Here is a 19,396-nt window from a genome sequence, read left to right as displayed (position 1 = left end):
TTAATCATTTATGACTTTCTGATTCCTGACTGCATACACAAAGTAATTAATTGGCTCATACACATGTTGCTATACTCTTCAAGCCATGACATGGTGTAACTGATCTTAAAATGTAAGTTAAAATAAGAAAGAAAGAAAGAAAGAAAGAAAGAAAGAAAGAAAGAGAAAGAAAGAGATAAAGGAGAGAGAGAAAAGACTCCAAAAGGCTGTCTGGTCTCATGGCTGTCTTCACCTCTCTGGAAGGTGCTCTTTCCTTGGGCAATCAAAAGATTGTTAATTCTGAAGTGCAACTGTTTGCATTTTCACAAGTTTGCCTAGTGCCCTGGTTTACGCTCTATGACAACTATACTTCAGCTATTGTTTGCCTGCACTTATTGTATGTTGTGATATGCACAGTGATTATACAATCTAAAGTGAGAGTAGGAAAGTTCATTCCGATGGATGTGATTTTGTTGATTGAATGTAAGTTTTCAGATAGGAGTCTTTTCCTGCCCATTTTTTCTGTACTTCTTAGAAGTGCAAACAGTGAGTGATTAAGAGCTATTGGTAACTATCATGAGGATACAAGAGGTTTAGCCACATTACAGGAAAAATAAACTATTGTGTTGTAAATTTGCATTGCTATTTTATATTAAAATGTAATCAACATCATGAACAGTGAGCTCTTAGTGTTTTATTTGTTAAAATCTAAATAAAAGCAGTGTTAGTGAGAGACGCAAAGAGCTATTCAAACATAGACACTTGAAAGTATCTGTAAGCAATATTAGTGGGTAGGTCTCACCGCGTGTACACACACACGTGCTAGAGACTGTACAGGAGCATATAGTTCACACGATATGGTGTACATTTTATGGAACTGTAAAAGAATCCCACATATTATTTTATAGAAATAGAGTACTTCAGAAGCATCACAGGTATTAAGGCTGGTTTTAGCAAGGATTATGATCAATACAATTATTTTTATTATAATAATTATTTTTCTTCTATGGAATCCAGAGTCCTGACTACATTTGCAGACAGGAATATGTTAAGCCTGATTTTCCTGGTGTGTGTAAAATATTTCCTAGGAATAAATTAGGCGCTTTTAGAAATAATGGTTAAATCACTCAGGTTCTCTTCCCTGCCCTGAAACAGAAATGTACTGAATGATTTTGAACCTGAAGGATTTAATAGAGTTCACAGTGCCTGTGCTACACATACTAGCTTTGTATTTCATATGAATTTGCATTAAAACTGTTCATCTTTGGATCTTGAGCACCTTATAGATAAACTTTTTATGGCTTTTCTTCTGTAGACAGTGGTTGGTCTTTACACAATACATAGACTAAAATTTTGTACATATGTTTGTTCTTTTTTTTTTGTACAGACCATTTACTTGTTCTGAAAACAGGGGAATATTCTAATTTGATCTTTATCCTGCACTTAAACTAAGGTAAAACCCTTTCAGCAAATTACTCTTTACATAATCTTTACAGATCACAAGCACCCCTTCTAGTGTGATTCTGTAAGATAGCATTTATGCAAAATTTTATAAATTTAAAAGATCTTAGCAGTCAAATGAAAATGTACATAAATACTGATTTCAGAGGAACTTCATTAGGAGAAAAGGGTAAAGAAACACCTTTGAGAAACCCACTTTACTATCCAGTTCACAACCAGCTTTATATTAGAAAAGCTTTGGATCGGAAAATAAGTCAACTGCATGAAGCTTTACTGATAAATGAATAATTCTTTTACACGCCATCTATGAAACAAAACTTCAACTCTGTTGCCTGTTACATTTAAGAAAAATTGCTGTTTCTATTCTCTGTATCTGATTTTAAAAGGAAAAAAATATTCACACCTGGCTTTCAGGTAATTGACTTTGAATTCTTACAGAGGTCATTCATTGTGTTTTACTTGAGTAGATACCTAATAAATTTTGCTTGAAAGTACTTCAATTTTCCTTTTTGTTTTTATCCGTATATAAATGCTGTGTTTTATTCCAGAGTATTAATTAAAAATAAGCAGATGCATTTGTTCTGTGTTCTCTTGACACGTAAGTGGAGAAAATGTGTGCTTGCACCAGGTTATTTCTTAAACCTATCACCAAAGTTCATTTACTAAGTCCTCCTTAGCTAAAGCAACACATTTTCAAATATTTCTGCCTCAAAAGTGGCATTTTTTCCAGGAAGGAGTCAGTTACAAGAAGCTGTAAGCATTGTTCCATTTTAAATACCTTGAAATTTTTAAATTATTGTCCTAAAAACCCTTTAGCATCACTGACACAACTGCAGTCTTTCAGTTTCAAAACTCCTGCTATAGTGGACTCGTTTCTTTCTTTCACACAAAGAGTAAAGAGCTAGTGCTTGTGCTTGGAGCGTTTCTAATACACCTTGGTCCCTTCTTGACCCTTCTGTTTCAACCTTTGTCCATAGCTGTTATATATTCAGAAACAGACTTCCCTTTCTTGGTACATCAGTTGATATAGATGTCTTATCACATCGCTTTACTTTAACAGCCTTTCAGAGCTCCTCCATTCCATTGGTTAATTTTCACTGCATGTAACGCTCCACTAAGATGGCCTTGCTTTGTGGAAAGCCTATTCTTCAATATTTTAATGGTCTTGTTTTCACCCAAGCATTGGCCAGTCATGTAACTATATAAATCCAAATCTGTCCATCCAAGTCTTTGGGAGGCTAACAGGAAGGTACTCTGATATTTATGTGCCAAATGTTAATCCCTGCATTCGCTCCATCATCAATGAAAACAGGCATGTCTGTTTGTAAAGCAGAAAGAATCTGTTGAAGTAACCGTCTGCTTTTAAAATTATTTCCTGCTTGATCTCACTTTGTAGGTGGTCAGGATGTGTGGCCTGATATTTCTTCCCACTGTTTTCCAGATTTCGGTCACAAAGGAGGATATTCTTTAAAGAATCATTTGATTTTAAAAGTCTAAGCACTCTGACAGTTTCTCGGTTTGTTAAAAGATTTAATCATCTCGGCTTCCTCTCCAGAGGACAGCCCTTTCAGACTTGTTTATGATCAATTATGATTTCAAATTATTTACTCATCATTAATAACGAGGGTCAGAGTACAGAGATTGGCATTAGTAATAAGTGTCCTACAGTAGGGATTTGCCTGTGGAGAAAACTCAGCCTACTATTTGATTTTGGATGTCCTACAAGTTAAGAAAGGGTTGTACAGAGAATGCTGGTCATCAATTTGAAGACAAGGAATCCTCACTTAGAACCTTAATTAAGTGAAATAAATGTCCTACAGTAGGGATTTGCCTGTGGAGAAAATCCTCCTCTCCCCCACCCCCACCCAAAAATTCATTTTATTAGTGGGTTGCTAGTAAAAGAAAATTGTACATCACTTTTATGAACATACTCTTAATTTCGTCAGTGAAAGTTGGCAGTGTTTTCTCTGTCACGTACAGGCACAGTATCCTCGGTTTTACCTCCTTGTCCCACAGAACACAAAGTGCTTATTATCTGTCCCTTTATAGAAAACAGCTTTATGAATTCTTGACTGATACTAATTGTCAGCCACAAACTTGGACACTGACCAGAGAGAAAGGCATGTTAAGCACCTGACACACAGCAGTCTATTACTTTCACACGTTATGTGTCTTTATCCTCACCATAAATCTAGGAGGAATTCTGTGCTGTGTCCATTCTGCAGATGGGGAAATTATAGGTGAAAGGGGCAGAATAACTTCCCCTTGTATATAAAGTACCACAACACACGGCAGAAAGAGGATTAAGAACCTGATATATCTATCTCCCAAGCCTGTACTCTGCCTTTTACATCACCCAAGGTTGGGGCTGAGCAGGTCATTCATCAAACTGTGAACCTGAGTTAAATGGCTCCATCCGTCCATGCCCCCCCCACACACACACACACACCATTCTTGGACACTGCTATCTCAGCCTCCTCCTAACAGTATCTGGCTATGCACAGGTGACAAGAAAGAGCCATGTGCCCAGTGCAGCACAGAGGAAAGCTAACTGTGGTTTCTAAAAGCAAACAGCAACTATGCATCCATGAGCTGTGATTCGCTAAGGCTCCAAGGCCATTACCAGCCAGTGGTACTTCAGGGAAGTGCTTGTCATTACCCAGCCAGTTGGAGACAGGCAAGCCCAGCATGCTCTAGGAACACAGTGTGCTTTCTGGACAACTTTTAAATATACACAGTGCCAGGATACACTAGCCATTCTCTGCTGGGTGACTTGCTAAGTAGCCCAGAGCCTTAGCTCACTGCTAAATTCAGCTCCTCTAGAGCTCTGGAAAGTTCCATCTGAGCTCATCCACATACACATATCTTGACCCAAAAATCTTTGAGCACAAGACAGAAATCTGCCTAGCAAATCTTCACCTGTTCCTTTGGGGTTTCTTATTTCATCCTTTCCCCTAAAACATGATGGGTGACTCAGTCTTGCCTGTGTCTTCTAAAAATAAATGCCATTTCACTAAAACCCTTGTCACTATTAGCACCCTTAGATGGGTGCCACATCTTGTATTATACCACAGGGAGCTGAAGAATGACTCCTTGAGGCATTTGACTTTTTTTTTGAAATTTAATCATTAGATACTTATCATAGGAAAATAAATATAAAACATAAGAGGGGGACTTGAGAAATGGTTCAGAGGTTAAGAGCACTGGCTGCTCTTGCAGAGGACCCAGGTTCACACCTACATGCCAGCTAACAACTGTCCAAAACTCCAGTTCCAGGGAATCTAATGTTCTCTTCTGACCTCCGCAGGCTTTTCACAACATGGTGCACTTACACACATGCAGGCAATGCATTCATACACATAAAATAAAATATTACAAATAAAATGTTTTCAAAAAAAGAAAATATAAATGGACAAAAGGAGGAAACACTGCACATCCCTCTTGGGTAGAAGTTACACTTTGGAACATATCCCTCCAGAGTATTTTCATGCACGTGCATTGTGTGTATACACAACACACTCATGGTTAGATGCAGGCAAGCTGACATGATACTGAACATATTGCTTTATATTATGCATCTGCCTTTGATCAGGACTCTGAAATAAAGCGATTAAGTCAATTTGGCATTTCCAAAGTCTAGGAAGAGAAGGAGGAAAAGAAGGAGGATTCATAAAAGTGCCATCAATCAGATTCCTAAGGCAAGAATTACTCGTAGAGAGAAAATCTACATAATCTGAGGAACTGGTAGAGGGATGGAAGGAAAGCTGAAGAGACACAGCAAATACTATTTATCATCTCCCTACATGCAGGAGGCATTTTCCAGCTAAGCCTTGGCTAAAGGAAGAGAGATATTAAGTTAAGAAATGTGTGACCTGCAGAGCAGTCGGGCGTAGCATTCAAGCCATCCTGAGAGGTAGCAAAGTATACAAGTTTTAAATCAATACTGCCACAACTGAAAGGTTAGAAATAAAATACTTTGATAACGTGCCATCATGGTTCTTCTCACTTGGAGATTTTACCCCTACCTTGAGACATTTGGCAAGGTATGGAGACATTTGTGATTATCACAAATAAGGTCCTCTTAGTAGGCAGTGTATAGAGGCCAAGGATGCTTCTAACCTCCCAAAATGCACAGGATAGCCTTCACAACCAATAATCATCCAGCTAACTATCTACTGTTGGGAGTCAGAGACTCTTCCCTAGAGTAACTCTGATATTTTGGGAGATTTGTATTATAAATCATGTTGGGAAACGTTGCTTTAATCCCGAATTAAGAGTAGATGGCCATAACCGTGTCAGACACAGATCCTCCAGCAGGAAACAATCATCTTCCTAAATTTTGGAAGGGAGGCTGGAATACAGTCAGAAAGATAACTGGTGAGGCATGGCAAAGTGCAAACTCAATGATGTTTACAGGTAAACCTTCATCTCAGGACGTGCCTTAGAAGAGGGCCATGTCCAAAATCAAGGCTTCAGCAGATCTGGGGTCTGATTGGGCACCCTTCCTCATTAATGGCCACCTCCTTTCTGTGTCCTCTTTGTGTGGAAAAAGAAGAGGGTTCTCAGTACTTCATTTATAAGGCATCAATCCAATTCACAAGGGTTCTACTCCCATTACCTAATCAGCTCTGAAAGGCATCATCTCCAGATAATATCATATTGTGTTTTAGAGTTTAACATATGAATTAGATGGGGGACACAGATATTCAATCTACACACCGAGTTTTCCTAATGCTTCTCCCATGATGATGATGTCCTCGATGAGAAGCACAGCATGTTCCTAAGTCATAATTGCACAAGGTCGTTGCTGTAGTGTGGTATTCATCGTGCTTGCCTCACATAATTACACAACTTAGAAAGGATGTGCTGAGGGCTAGGAAAAGTGCTTGTGGACACAATGATGAGGACCTGAGTTCAGATCCCCAGAACCTATGAGGCAGCAAAGTGCCTTTGTGAATCCAGTGCTGACTGTGGGAGGAGGCAGATCCTCTGGAGCTCATTAGCCAGGCAGCCTGGTCAATTACTGAACTCTTAAGTTTTGTGAGAGACTCTGTTTCAAAAGAAAAGTGGGGTGAGGAATGACTGAGGAAGAACACTGAGGTCGACCTCTAGCTTCCACACACAAGTGCGCATACATGTACAGGCACACACACAAACACAGCCTCAAACACACAAGTAAATAATAAATAGAAAATATATGCTGAAGAGGCAAAAAAGAAGCAGGAAATGGGTACCTAGAGCTCTTCCCATGATGCTCCAGGCTGTTTCTCGTTCTCTACTCAGGGCCTAATTGCACAAGACCAGAAGATTTGATCTCCTTTGCTTCATCTTGTGTTTTCCATCATCTGCTTACAGAAGCAGTCTCAAATGTACACCCAGAAAGGCCTGGAAGAGAATTTTCAGCACTCTGTAATTTCCACTCTGCAAGTGATGGACGATGGCACTGAAACATTGGATCACCTGTGAATGATCCCCTTCCTGAGAGCTCCTTTGAGCCTAAAAATATTTATGCTATTGTTTATGAAGTATTAATGTATTAAAATTAAATAAGCTAATGATAATAAAGTGAGATAAAAATAATATCAGAAGTGGTTCCTTGGATAATTGTAAAATACAAATATTCTTTACCTATATGCAAATATTGATAAGGTCATTATAAAATATAAAGAAATTATAGAAAACTCATCCCGGAAAAATCCCCTTGGAGAAAATGTCAAGGAATTGTATGTGATTCTGATTATTTGATGACTATTCTTTAATCATATCAAGAAAAATAGATCTCAGGATTAAACTGACATAAATGCCCAGGGTTTGGGGTAGGAGGTGGTGTCTGCACTGCAGTGTCAACAAATGGCGCTTTGACGCTGTCATTATTCAAAGACGTTAAATTCGAATCAGTGCCATTACTTTTTTACAGATGAACTTTCATACAAGGAATAGGACACTAAGAACAAACAAAATCCACTCAAACTTGGAATTCAGGGCATTCTGTCTTGACTGTCCTGTCTGATTGCCACCAGAGTCCCAACTATGTGCTGAGACTCAGGAGTGTTGGCATGAGACACAATGTTTTTTTTCAAATTCCACGGATCATATTCATCTTGATGATTCAGTAGCAACAGAGCATGTGCAATTCTAAATAAAAGAAAATGCACATAAGCATCAAGCCTTCAGAACCTGTTGTGTCATTTTAGGTCACACTGGGACATAAGTATTTCTTACTTTTTAAAATAAGAAAGCCCTTCAATAATTGTTCCTATACAAACTAGACTGTTAAGTCAGAGTTAGAAGCCTAACATAGGCTTCCCCTACAATTAGGAGCATTTTTCCCTAACCCTTTAGCACAGACAGACAGCTGTTGGCATGTAAAAATTAGTGAGAATTAGCAAGTTTATCTTTGGTGTGTTCCCTAGGAAAAGCACAGGGACAATCTGTTTGAAGTATTTGTAATTAAGTTCCTAGAGTATTATCTTCTCACTGTATCAATCACTCTTTTCCTCTTCTTACTAATGGATAAATCTCAGAATGTTTATAAACTCTGAGCTCAGTGCTATCCAGATCTCCTGCCCACCCAGCATCCCCTAGCAAGGGCGCGCGCACACACACACACACATTCTTAGGCCTTTGGTCAGCTGTCAGATGATAAGACAGAAAGCTTAACAGACATCTGCTCGTGTATTCATGGCTATGGTATTTCTTTCACTATCAGAGATAAATTGCTAGACAGCTGTATTGAAAACCACAGCATACTTCTCAACACTGATGATACCTAGATGCAATAACCTATTTTCTAAATGGAATTGTGGAAAATCTTCCAACTTCAGGACCCAGTTTTTTCCCTGTAAGAAATGACTTTTCCCTGTAAAGCAATGGTAAGGATCACTGCGTTAACTTCAATCCTAAAATGTCTAAGCTTCCTTTTACACTGTGTGGGTACTAACAATGACATATGATTTGGAGATTGTTCTAGAATTCAGAGTTCAGGAAAAGCAGAAGTATGGAAGTCTATGCCTTGCCTTCTCAGCACAATGCCTCTACACCCTGTGGAAAGCATAACTTTCAAGCTCAGACTCTAGTGTCTAAGGAAGTGACCCTTAACTGGCGACAGCTTCAGTTAGCTTGTATAATGGGTGGAATAAAGAGGATGTCACAGAATGTCCATTTGAGGTGTAAATGAGATTAAAAAAAAAAAACAGTTAAACACATAACTAGCACTGAGACGAAAGTTACCTGATCTTTCCTTTTGAAGTTGCCATGCTGGCTGACCTTAATTACCATCAAACATTTTAACAAAATTGCTAGATCCTCTTAGATGCACCAACCAGTTTAATCAGGCTATAAGTTTGAAGAAGAGCGTTAGAATGTGGTCTTTAAGATGTCTCAAGCCAGCAAGAGATTTTTTTTAACAAGATATTGTAGAAAACTAGTATTGTAATTTTTCACAATAAACCAATCAGTTCTTTTTTCTTTTCAATATATATTTTATTGAATGTTTGTGCATTTCATACAGTATATTTTAATCATATTTAGATCCCCTCTCCCATCTGCACCTCCCCAAACCATCAGTTCTTAAGAAAGAAGGGGCAAAAAACAGGCAAAAAGCAGAAATAGAGAAAAAAGTAAAAAGAAAATTTGAATATTGTACTATTGGCCAGCATCTTGTTTAGATGGTTTCCCCACAAAGACTTGGTCTGTATGCTACTGGAACCCAGGAGTGATGGAGATACATGGAATCTAGTAACCTGGCATTGTGGAGCCCTGTATCCTGTCCTCACATGATCTGTGATGTTGAGAAAGATGCTAGCAAGATGCCAATATTGTCCTTGGTTGAGTGGAGAATTTCATATTCTAAAATATGAAATGGAAATCTAAAATACATGAAATCATTTTTGGAAAACATTATCAGAGCCAAATAAATTTATAGCAACTAGTTCTGAGACTAAATCTATCATTAAAATTAGTGAAATTAGCAATCAGAACTGGATATGGTGGCACAAGTCTACAATCCCAGGACTTGCAAGACAGAAACAGAGGATTGCAAGTTTCAAAGCCAGCTTGGGCTACAGTCTGAGTCTTATCTCAAAAATAAATCAAGAAATAAGTAAGAAAGCCAGAGTGCAAGTTAGCCATAGAGGCTGATCCAGAGTACAGGCAACAGGGATGCAAAGAAAGTACTTCTTTTAAAAAAAAAGATGAAGAATAAAGGGACAGAGAACTGCTAAATATCTGAATAACTATCAATCCCTAGGAACAAAATGTAAAATAAGTTATAGTATTTTACCCAGCAAATTGGCAACTATACAAAAACTTGTCTTTATACTGTTTATGCAGAAATAAAAATTGATAAAAAAAATATAGGGAACAATAAATTTGCCAATTGATAAGAAAAACTTTAAAATATTATCTATATATAAGTGAATATATATCTGGGGCTGGAGAGTTGGCTCAGCAGTTAAGAGCACTGGCTGCTCTCTCTTGCAGAGGACCCAGGTTGGGTTCTCAGCAACTACATGGCAGCTAACAACTATCTCCAACTCCAGTTACTGGGGATCTGATGCCCTCTTCTGCCTCTGCAGACACTGCACACACAGGTACACTTAGAAACATGCATGCAAAACACTCATACACAAAAATAAAAATTAATAAAACAAAAAATTAAATACATGCTACACACTGCTTGAGTTTTTGTATAAGAACACTTTACTGAAATTGGTGGCAGCTCAGTTGTATTCTAATACCAGTTTATTGTTTTAGTAGAAATAATGTAGGCCGAATTATGGACTTTCATCCAACATGCTACAAGTTTGAGATAATCAGGAAATCATTGCTTGATTAACGATTATCAGATTCGGCAGTAGACTTTATTCATACTACTAGTCAACTACATAAAGTAAATCACAGTTTCCTCTATTTTCTTTAAACAATCTAATCTTTTCTGTGTTTTCACTGAGATACAACTCACAGACCATCTCTCTAAAGTGTACATTAAGCGTATTTTAGTATATTCACAGAAGTTGTGCAAGCGTCATCATTACCCAATTCTAGAATACTTTAATCACCCCAAAAGAAACTTTCCAACCCATTAGCAGTGACTCCCACTTCCCTTTCCACACAGCCCCAACCAGCTCCTAATCTGCTTTCTGCCTCTGGGGCCTTTCCTGCCTTAGATAATTATACAAATGGAAACATAACTATGTGACATACTAAATTGCTCCTATGAATTCCCATTCAGCTTGGTGGCAGTAAAAATTTATCTCAAATTTGATAATCAATATTACTTCAGCTGTTTTTCATCTTAAGACAACTAAATTGTGGCAAACACTTCCTAAGCTTAAGGTCTATTCTGCAACAGGTTATTTGTTCCCGTCACTCTTCCATTTCAGGTTGTTCTGGGAAAAGGGAAACCTAAGAAGTCTTCCTAGTGATAGTGGACAATGGGATGGTATTTCTGATAGCCTCTGCAGGGAGGTGAGCTGACAACTCTGATCTCTGGATCAGTGCCCCTTGGGTACAACTGGTTCTTACTAAACTCTTGGCTGATGAGGAGTCCTCTGCTGCTAACATCTGAGCCCAACATTGCCTGTGGCCACCAAGGTTGTGGCTCCCTGCTCTAGGCTAAGTGCAGGCCTTGCCATATCATGAGCCTCTCTGTATCTGTGTCTATTCTGAGAATGGGTTTGGGCGAATTTTTTTTAAGCATTGTATGCGCTGCACCTGTCCTGATGTCTTGCCTCCAGTATGCTTTCAACAATGTCATAAGAAAGAGTAAATGGGGGCTGGAGAGATGGTTCAGTGGTTAAGAACACTGGTTGTTCTTGCAGAAGACCCGGCTTCAAATCCCAGCACCCACATGGCAGCTAACAACTGTCCATAACTCCAGTTCCAGAGGATCTGATGGCCTCTTCTGTCCTCCACAGGCATTGCACAATACTGGTGCACTTACCTACATGCAGGCAATACACTCATACACATAAAATAAAAATAAATAAAATATTTTTTAAAAAAGAATGAGTAAATGAGGGGCTAGAGAGATGACTCAGCAGTTAAAATCACTGACTGCTCTTACAGAGGACCTGGGTTCGATTCTCAGCACCCACATGGTAGCTAACAACTGTCCCTAAAGCCAGTTCCGGAGAATCTGATGCCTTCTTACACATAAAATAAAAATAAATAAAATATTTTTTAAAAAGAACAAGTAAATGAATCCTTCAAAAGGCAGCTCAAGTATTAGCTCTTCTGTGAATACCTTCCCCTTCCCCCAACTGCTTCCTCTGTGCTTCCACCAGAAGATTATCTTCTTGTTCAATGGAAGTATTGAGCTTGTACTAAAGCATTCTGCAAGTTTTCATCTCCCATATGCTACGAGGCCCACCTCTCTCTCACTGCCCAAGCAAAGCACTTCCCAAGGCTGCTCTCAATCCTTGCACATAATCTATGCTCAGTAAACTTGTGTATGGATATGTTAATGTGGAGGGGGGATACACAGAAGTGTGCACACATATGTGCATGTGTGTGAAGGCTAGAGATTGACATCAGGTGTCTTCCTCTATTGCTGTCCACCTTATTTTTGAGGGTCTCTCACTAAACTAACTTTATGAATTCAGTTAGGCTGCCTGGCTAACTCTTGGGGTCCTGCTGTCTCCACACCCCACTCCAACATACACCTTCTAGAACTGGTATTACCAGCATGAATCACTACACTTGGCTTTTACATGAGTGCTATGGATAAAACTCAAGTCCTCAGGCTTGCATAGCAAGTGCTTTTACCAACTGAACCATCTCCTCGGTTCCTCAATATTATTTTTAATTTTTATTATGAAACTGGAGAGATGGGTCAGCAGCTAAGAGTACTGGCTGCTCTTGAAAAAGACCAGCATTCAGTACCTAGCACCCACATGGCAACTAACAGCTGTCCTTAACTCCAGTTTCAGGGGATCTGATGCCCTCTTCTGCCCTCCATGGGCATTGCACACATGAATGCACTTAAATACATGCATACACTCATACATAAAATTAAAATAAATTAAATTTTTTTATTTTTATTATTATCATGTGTATATGATGATTGTGTAAGAGCACACACATACCACTGCACACATGTAGAAATCAGAGGACAACTTTGTGGAACTGCATCTCTTCCACTTTTTTTTTTTTTGTCTTTTTGAGACAGGGTCTCCCTGTAGCCCCAGCTGTCCTGGAACTCACTATGTAGACCAGGCTGGCCTTGAACTCACAGAGATCTGCCTGCCTCTGCCTGCCAAGTGCTGGGATTAAAGCTGTGCGCCACCGTGCCCGGCTCTCTTCTTCTACTTTTACATGGGCTCTGGATATTGAATTAAAGTCATGAGGCCTGCCTGGCTCATGTACCCACCGAGCCATTTAACTGACCCTTGTAATTCAAGATAATAACAAGATCTACCTACTAGGCTACATGAGATATTGAATGAGTTGGTATTCTTGTAAAGAGCACCTGGCACCCAGTCAATAGCCTCCTCACCACCCACTATGTCCATCTCAGCCATCACCAGGCTGTCCCTGACCGAAGTCTAGATACTCATTAAACTCATACTGGACCTCATTTTCCGTAAGCATCATTAAAAGACTCACAATTAATTATCCCAGGGAACCATTACTTTATAATTATGAAACGAAGAGCCCAAATACTAACAATCCTAGTCCACTGTGTGAAGCTATGACAGAATACTTGAGATAAAGTGATTTATAAAGAAGAAAGGTTTGTTTCATCCACTTCTAGAGGCTGAGAAGCCAAGATCAGGTACTATATCTGCCTTCCTTCTGTGTAATCCTATGGTAGAAAGTAGAAGAGAAAATAGGGCGAAAGGGAGAACGGGAATGAGAAGGATGGGGGGAGGGGGCATTCTTTCATCAGGAACTTGCTCCTGGGATAACTAGTCCATTCCCAAGACAATGATATTAATCTATTCACAAGACTAAATCCATCATGATCTAATCGTCTCTTAAGTCCCACTTCTAAACACTGTTTGATTAGGGACTAACCTTAGTTACAACATATGAACTCTGAGAAACATTCAAACCATCACATTCATTCATATATTGGAGTTAAACAGAAAGACACCATCATCTTCTTTGCATAAAACTTTTCTAAACTTCAGCACAGTCATAAATATCATATTTTAAGACAAAAAAAGGGAGTAAGCTCCCCCCCCCAAATAAAAGGACAAGAAAGGATACATGGATACACCTACCCTTGGGTTCCCTGTACTGGACTGACAGTCCACCCTCTGCCCTGAAGATCAAAGAACCTAATTTTGAAAATGGCTAAAAATTATACTGAGTTTTGGCTCCAGTGAAGCAAACGCTTTTTTAAACACAAAAAAAAAAAAAAAAAAAAAAAAAAAAAAAGACTGTTCCTTTACAATCCATTCAAGTTATACAACCTTGGCTGATTTGTAGAAATAAATTTGTCACTGAGAGCATGAGGCAGACACCTTTTTGAATTCTATCAAGCAATATGTGGATCCACGATGCCAGCCAACACTCTCAAAGGCCTCATTGTGGGCCTTTGTTCTCTTGGCTGCTAATTGCTGGCCTCCTTCCATCCCCTCCTGCAAGCGCAGCACCATATTTGTCTTTCAGCTGCCATGATTTGTTAGGAGCTTGTAAACAGAGACTTTCTTAGCAACCACTTTAAAAAGTAGAGCTACCCTCCCCACAAAGAGAAGAAAATGAGGAAAGAAAGGGAAAAAGGAGATATACACAGTTACTTAGAAAAGTCAAAATGACAGTCCTACAGCAAAGTTTTGATACTGTTGGCTGCCTTTGTCCTGAAGGGTTAATAAAAGGATTAAATAAATAAAACCCTCTCAAGGAGCTTTCAGAAGCCATCTGCCAACAGATTAAAAGGCGACTAGAAATGATCTCACCACCATTTGTAGACGTCTGGTCATGCGGACATCTGCAAGATAACCAAGAATAATCCAGTTACGTTATTCGATTTTATCTCCTCAGGAACATACCAGGCTTCATCTTGCTATTTTTAGTCTTGAATGTCAAACGCCATGGGAAGCATTGTCGAGAGAGCTCAAAGATTTTCTGTTCATAAGAATAGGTAAAGTCCTGGATGGAAATCAGACTCACCCAAAAAGCAGCTTAGATCAAAGCCAACGGCTGGAAGAAGGGAGCGGCAGGAAAGCAGGCCTCTTGCTGGCAGCTGCAGACCAACTTTTGATGATGTTACAGTTCAGATGGAGAACTGCAGAAAAATCATCACATTTAGAAAGAGCACTTGAACCTGACCTTAACAGAGAGTATCACGGAGGATCTGTGGGAGTGCTCATGGCCACTTCCAGGAAGTTTAAACGTTTCTGGAGTTAAGTCAGTTCCCTCTTGCCAATCTGATACTAGCCAGTGGGGAAAACAGGACTGGTAGGCATGGAAACCCTGGAGATCTTTGTAACAAAACTTATCGGAGGGTTTACTGAGAAAAAATGTGGCGATTCTTCAAGAAAGATGAACTTTGGTGCAATTCTATGAGGCCAGAAAGGCCACAGTGAGCAGACTACAGTATGTGATTTGCCAGGCTTATGTGACTGAATGGAAAGAATTAACCTTTTGTGAGCTGCCATCTTCATCCTTCAAGTTGCCTGTCCATGAGCATCAGAGCTGCTCATATTCAGAAGAGCAAAGTGAAAGACACGCAAAGGACTTCTCCACCCTGTTTTTCTAATATGTCCTTGAAGACATGACAAGAAACTATTCAGAACTGAATAATGTTTAAAATTTTGAAAATATGAAATAGTGTGAGCAAAAAGGTTACTTACACAGAGCCCCAATTTTCATCTCATGTGACCTTTATGTTAGGCTCTTGATACGGGAAGGAACTAAAAATCCTGGAAACTCAAGTCAGGAAGCACCAGAGCCAGGCTTCTGCCCTCAGACAAACCTCTTTTTCCTCTTTACCAGCCTCCATCCCATAGAGGCTGAGCTTTAGGTTAATGCATGAATGACACCAACACACCAGGTACCACGGGACACTCCTATAGTGCTGGGACTCCCCCACAAATTACCCCTGCAAGAGTATGTAGAGGTTATGAACTAGTCAGCTTGCAAAGAAAGCTTTGCCTTAGTTCATGGTTTCGGGTGTTCCAGTTCAGGATCAATTGGTCCCATTGCTTTGGGGCCTATGACAGAGAAGCACAACCTGGCAGGGCAAAACCAGTCACCTCATGGCCAAAACAAGAGCGAGATGGATAACAAACTGGGGGCCACAGTAGCCTTTTCCTTAAAGGACGCATTCCTAATGACAAGAGGATTTCCTTCCCAGGGTTCTCGCTGTGGCCATCTGACTGTGTCTTCCTACTCACCCAGGACTCATCCACTTCACCCGATGATTACTACAGTGCAGCCTGTAGTGAGCAGCAAGCAGCAGGGCCAAGCGGCAAAACAGGGAACCATGATCCTTGGTTTCCTAGAAGAGCTTGGTTAACCTGACCAGAATAATGGGGGAGGTGAAAAACTCAGGTGGAGATGTGCTGTGGGTTTGCAAGAGTGGTGTGGCTCCGCGCAGCAGCCTTCCACAGCTGTAAGTGCAGCTATGATTTGAAGATAGCGCTGTGGTCCACATGATCAGAATTGTGGAATTGTCACATTGTGATCTAGTTCCCCTCTCTCATACAGAATTTTTTAGCAGTTTTCCTCCTTCATCCCTCCCTAGCTGTAACTCAGATATTTAAGAAATATTTATTTCTAGTCAGATTACTAAAAATGCTGCTATTTGTTAATCACAACAATGAGATTAAAGTTCTCTAGGAAATTAAGGAACATGGATGCCTGATGAAATATAGCTCAAAGATGACAGAAAGAAAAGGTAGGTTCAAAAACTTCAGTCACTAAAACCCCCAAATTCTGCAGGATTATTTGTAATAGACATTTACATCAATCTACATGAATTTGCACCTTAAGAAAAAGTGATGTACATTTACAATGAAAAATGTTATACATATGAAGATGTCATAATGAAACCCATTATTTTGAATGCAAAATTAAAATATTAACAAAAATGGGGGAGGGGAGAAAAGAAGGGAAAGGAAGGAAGGGAAAAGGGGAGGGGAGGGGAGGGGGACGGGATGGGAGGAAGGGAGGGAAGGGAAATGCCAATCATTGGTGAGGATATAGAGCAACCAGAATTTGCACACCATTGAACAAAAAATGATGAAGCCATTTAGAAAAGCTATGTGGCAATCTCTTTCAAAGAGTGAAGTGGGTAGAAAGAGCATCCCTTAGAGCGTTCTTAGTTGCATTCATTAAAAAAAAAAAAAAAAAAAAAAAAATTAAGAATAAACCCGAATGGAAGCTTTAGGGCAATTTTATTAGAATTTTAAAGAAAAATCCTCAGGGCAGGCAAGCTCATGATCTCACTAGCTGCTTTTAGGAGGAGGTTGGAGGGGAGAAGGAAAGAAAGTCATGAAGTCATGCAGGTTTAGAGCCTACATAGAGGTCAGACACATGACTGACTGGCACCACGTGGAGGGAGAAGGAAGCTTTAGAAAAAAAGCAAAGAAATACAAGATGCTAGGGCAGCCCACAGTGTTAAAAAAAAAAAAAAAAGCATGTTTAGAACAGGGATATGAAGAAGGAAAGGAGAGGTCATGAATGCTTTTCTGAAGAATTCGAAAAAGTGGGCAGACTTACAGAGACTTACATGTCTGTGCCTGGGTCCTGGAGCACTGCCCTAGGAGGCAGGATTCCAGACGGGAAAATTTCACTATCTCATTAACGCACTAGCTATTCCACCCATCTATTCAGCATGACTTAAGGTGAACCCACCTTCCTAGGGGTGGTGCTATGAGTAGATGATTGACCAGTGAAACTGAAAAGATGGGTCTTCCAACAGACTAGAGATTTTATAATCTTGACAGGTTAATTGTATGGAGCTATTTGCTACGCTAACAAGAGGAGTATACTTTTCATAGGATCCTGTTAGTCTATTCTAGATATCACCCTAAAGAAATGAAAGTCCATACAAAGACTTATACATGAATGTTTACAGCGACAAAATTTAAAATAACTAAATCTGTAAACAAACAAAATATTCATCAATGGGTAAACAAGTATTGGTGTATCCATATGACAAAACCCTACTTATTGAAAACAAGAAAGGCTATGGTGTGATGGGGGTAGCAGACAATTGCTATATGCTCCACACAAGTGAATCTTTTTAAAATGTTCTCACTGCTATGATCAAAGACACGACAAGAAGTAACTTAAGGGAGAAGACGAATTTTTTCGGCTCATGGTTTAGGAGGGTATAGTCCACCAAGGTAGAGAAGGTGGGAGTGACCCGTGGCTATGGCAAGAGGAAGCTGTGGGAGCTAAGTGCATCCCCCTGGCAGTCAGGAAGCAGTGGGGTTGATACTAGTGCTCATCTTCCGTCTTTCTCCCCTTATATTAAGTCTGGCCCCCAGCCCATGGGGTGCTGTCACCCACATTCAGGGTGGGTCTTCCCTCCTCAGTTACATACTCTCCCAGAGTCTCCTAGTGACTCTAAATTCAGTCACTGTCCTAGTTTGTTCTTCATTGCTGTGACAAAATACTTTGACCAATACCAACTTGGGGAGGAAAGGGTTTATTCAGTTTACATCTCCCAGGTCACAGCTCATCTGGGAGCCCAAGGTAGGAACTCAGGGCAGGAACCTGGAGGCAGGAGCTGGAGCACAAGCCATGGAGGATTGCTGCTTACTGACTTGCTCCCCTGGCCCCTGCTCAGCTTGATCTCTTATCTAACACAGGCCCACCTGCCCAGGGGTGGCACTACCCACAGTGGCCTGGGTCCTCCCACATCGCTCATCAAGAAGATGCCCCACAGACATGGCCACAGGCCAGTCCAATGGAGGCAATTCCCCAATTGAGGCTCCCTCAACCCAGGTGTGTCAAGTTGACACTAAAGCTATCCAGCACAATTGACCCCTTGTCAACTTGACACACAAATACATCACTATTAAACCATAAACTTTCCAATTTTTGTCCCCAAGATATGATGTTAATATCACAACATAAGACAGTACAACCTTAAAAACCCCACAGTACTTAAAAAATCCAAACACATAAAACTTCATAGTCTCTTTTAAAAAGTCTCTTAACTATGGGTGAGCTTCTGTAAAATCCAAAACAAGTACTGTCTTATTTCAAAGGGAAGAATCGGGCACACCTAAGCAAAACCAAAGTCTAGCAAACAAAGTAGCTCAGGGCTGGACCTCTGGGATTCACTCATGATTTTCTGGACTCCAAAGGGTTCTGGCAGCTCCACTTCTCTGACTCTGCCGTCCACAGCACACACAGCTTGTCTCTTAGACCCCAGCCAGCTCCATTCCACACCTACTGCTGCCCTTGGTGGTTGTCCCATGGTCCCGGCATCTCCAAAAATCTGGGGTCTCCACTGAAACTGAGGCTACACCTTCACCTCTTCTTGCCTCTTGGGGTGCAAAGCCTCAGATTCACTCCATGATCCCTTCAATCCTGGGGTCTTCACTGCAACTGAAGCTGCACTTTCACCTGTGGCCTTTCCTGGCCTCTGCATGCCAAACCTCAGCTGCTCTCTGTGACCCCTTCACGCTTTCAACACCAGATCCATGCAAGAGACTCTTACACATTACCAAGTCCTGCTTCCAGCTTGAGATGGAGGCTTCGGTCCCCTCTGTGTGCTGACCCTGAGGAAATACCTCCCAGAAGACTCCACCACAGTGATGCTGGCCTCTTGTTACTTACAGCTGATTTTTCAGCCCCAGCTAACCAGCATCAATTGTCCCAGTAAAGTAAAGGTTTTGCTTCAGGTTCTGGTCTCTTGTTAATCACACCTGATTCTTCAGCCCTAGCCAACCAGAACCCAATTCAAAATCTCACATGAATAGGCCTGATCATCTCCGCTTCCCTTTGAAGCTTCACGCCAGGCCTCCATCGTCTACAACTCTTTCAGCGC

Source organism: Nannospalax galili, unplaced genomic scaffold (genome assembly GCF_000622305.1).
Source record: "Nannospalax galili isolate Female #2095 unplaced genomic scaffold, S.galili_v1.0 scaffold46, whole genome shotgun sequence".
Classification (NCBI taxonomy): domain Eukaryota; kingdom Metazoa; phylum Chordata; class Mammalia; order Rodentia; family Spalacidae; genus Nannospalax; species Nannospalax galili.
The sequence above is the reverse complement of the archived record's forward strand: the minus strand, read 5'-3'. Positions refer to the sequence as shown.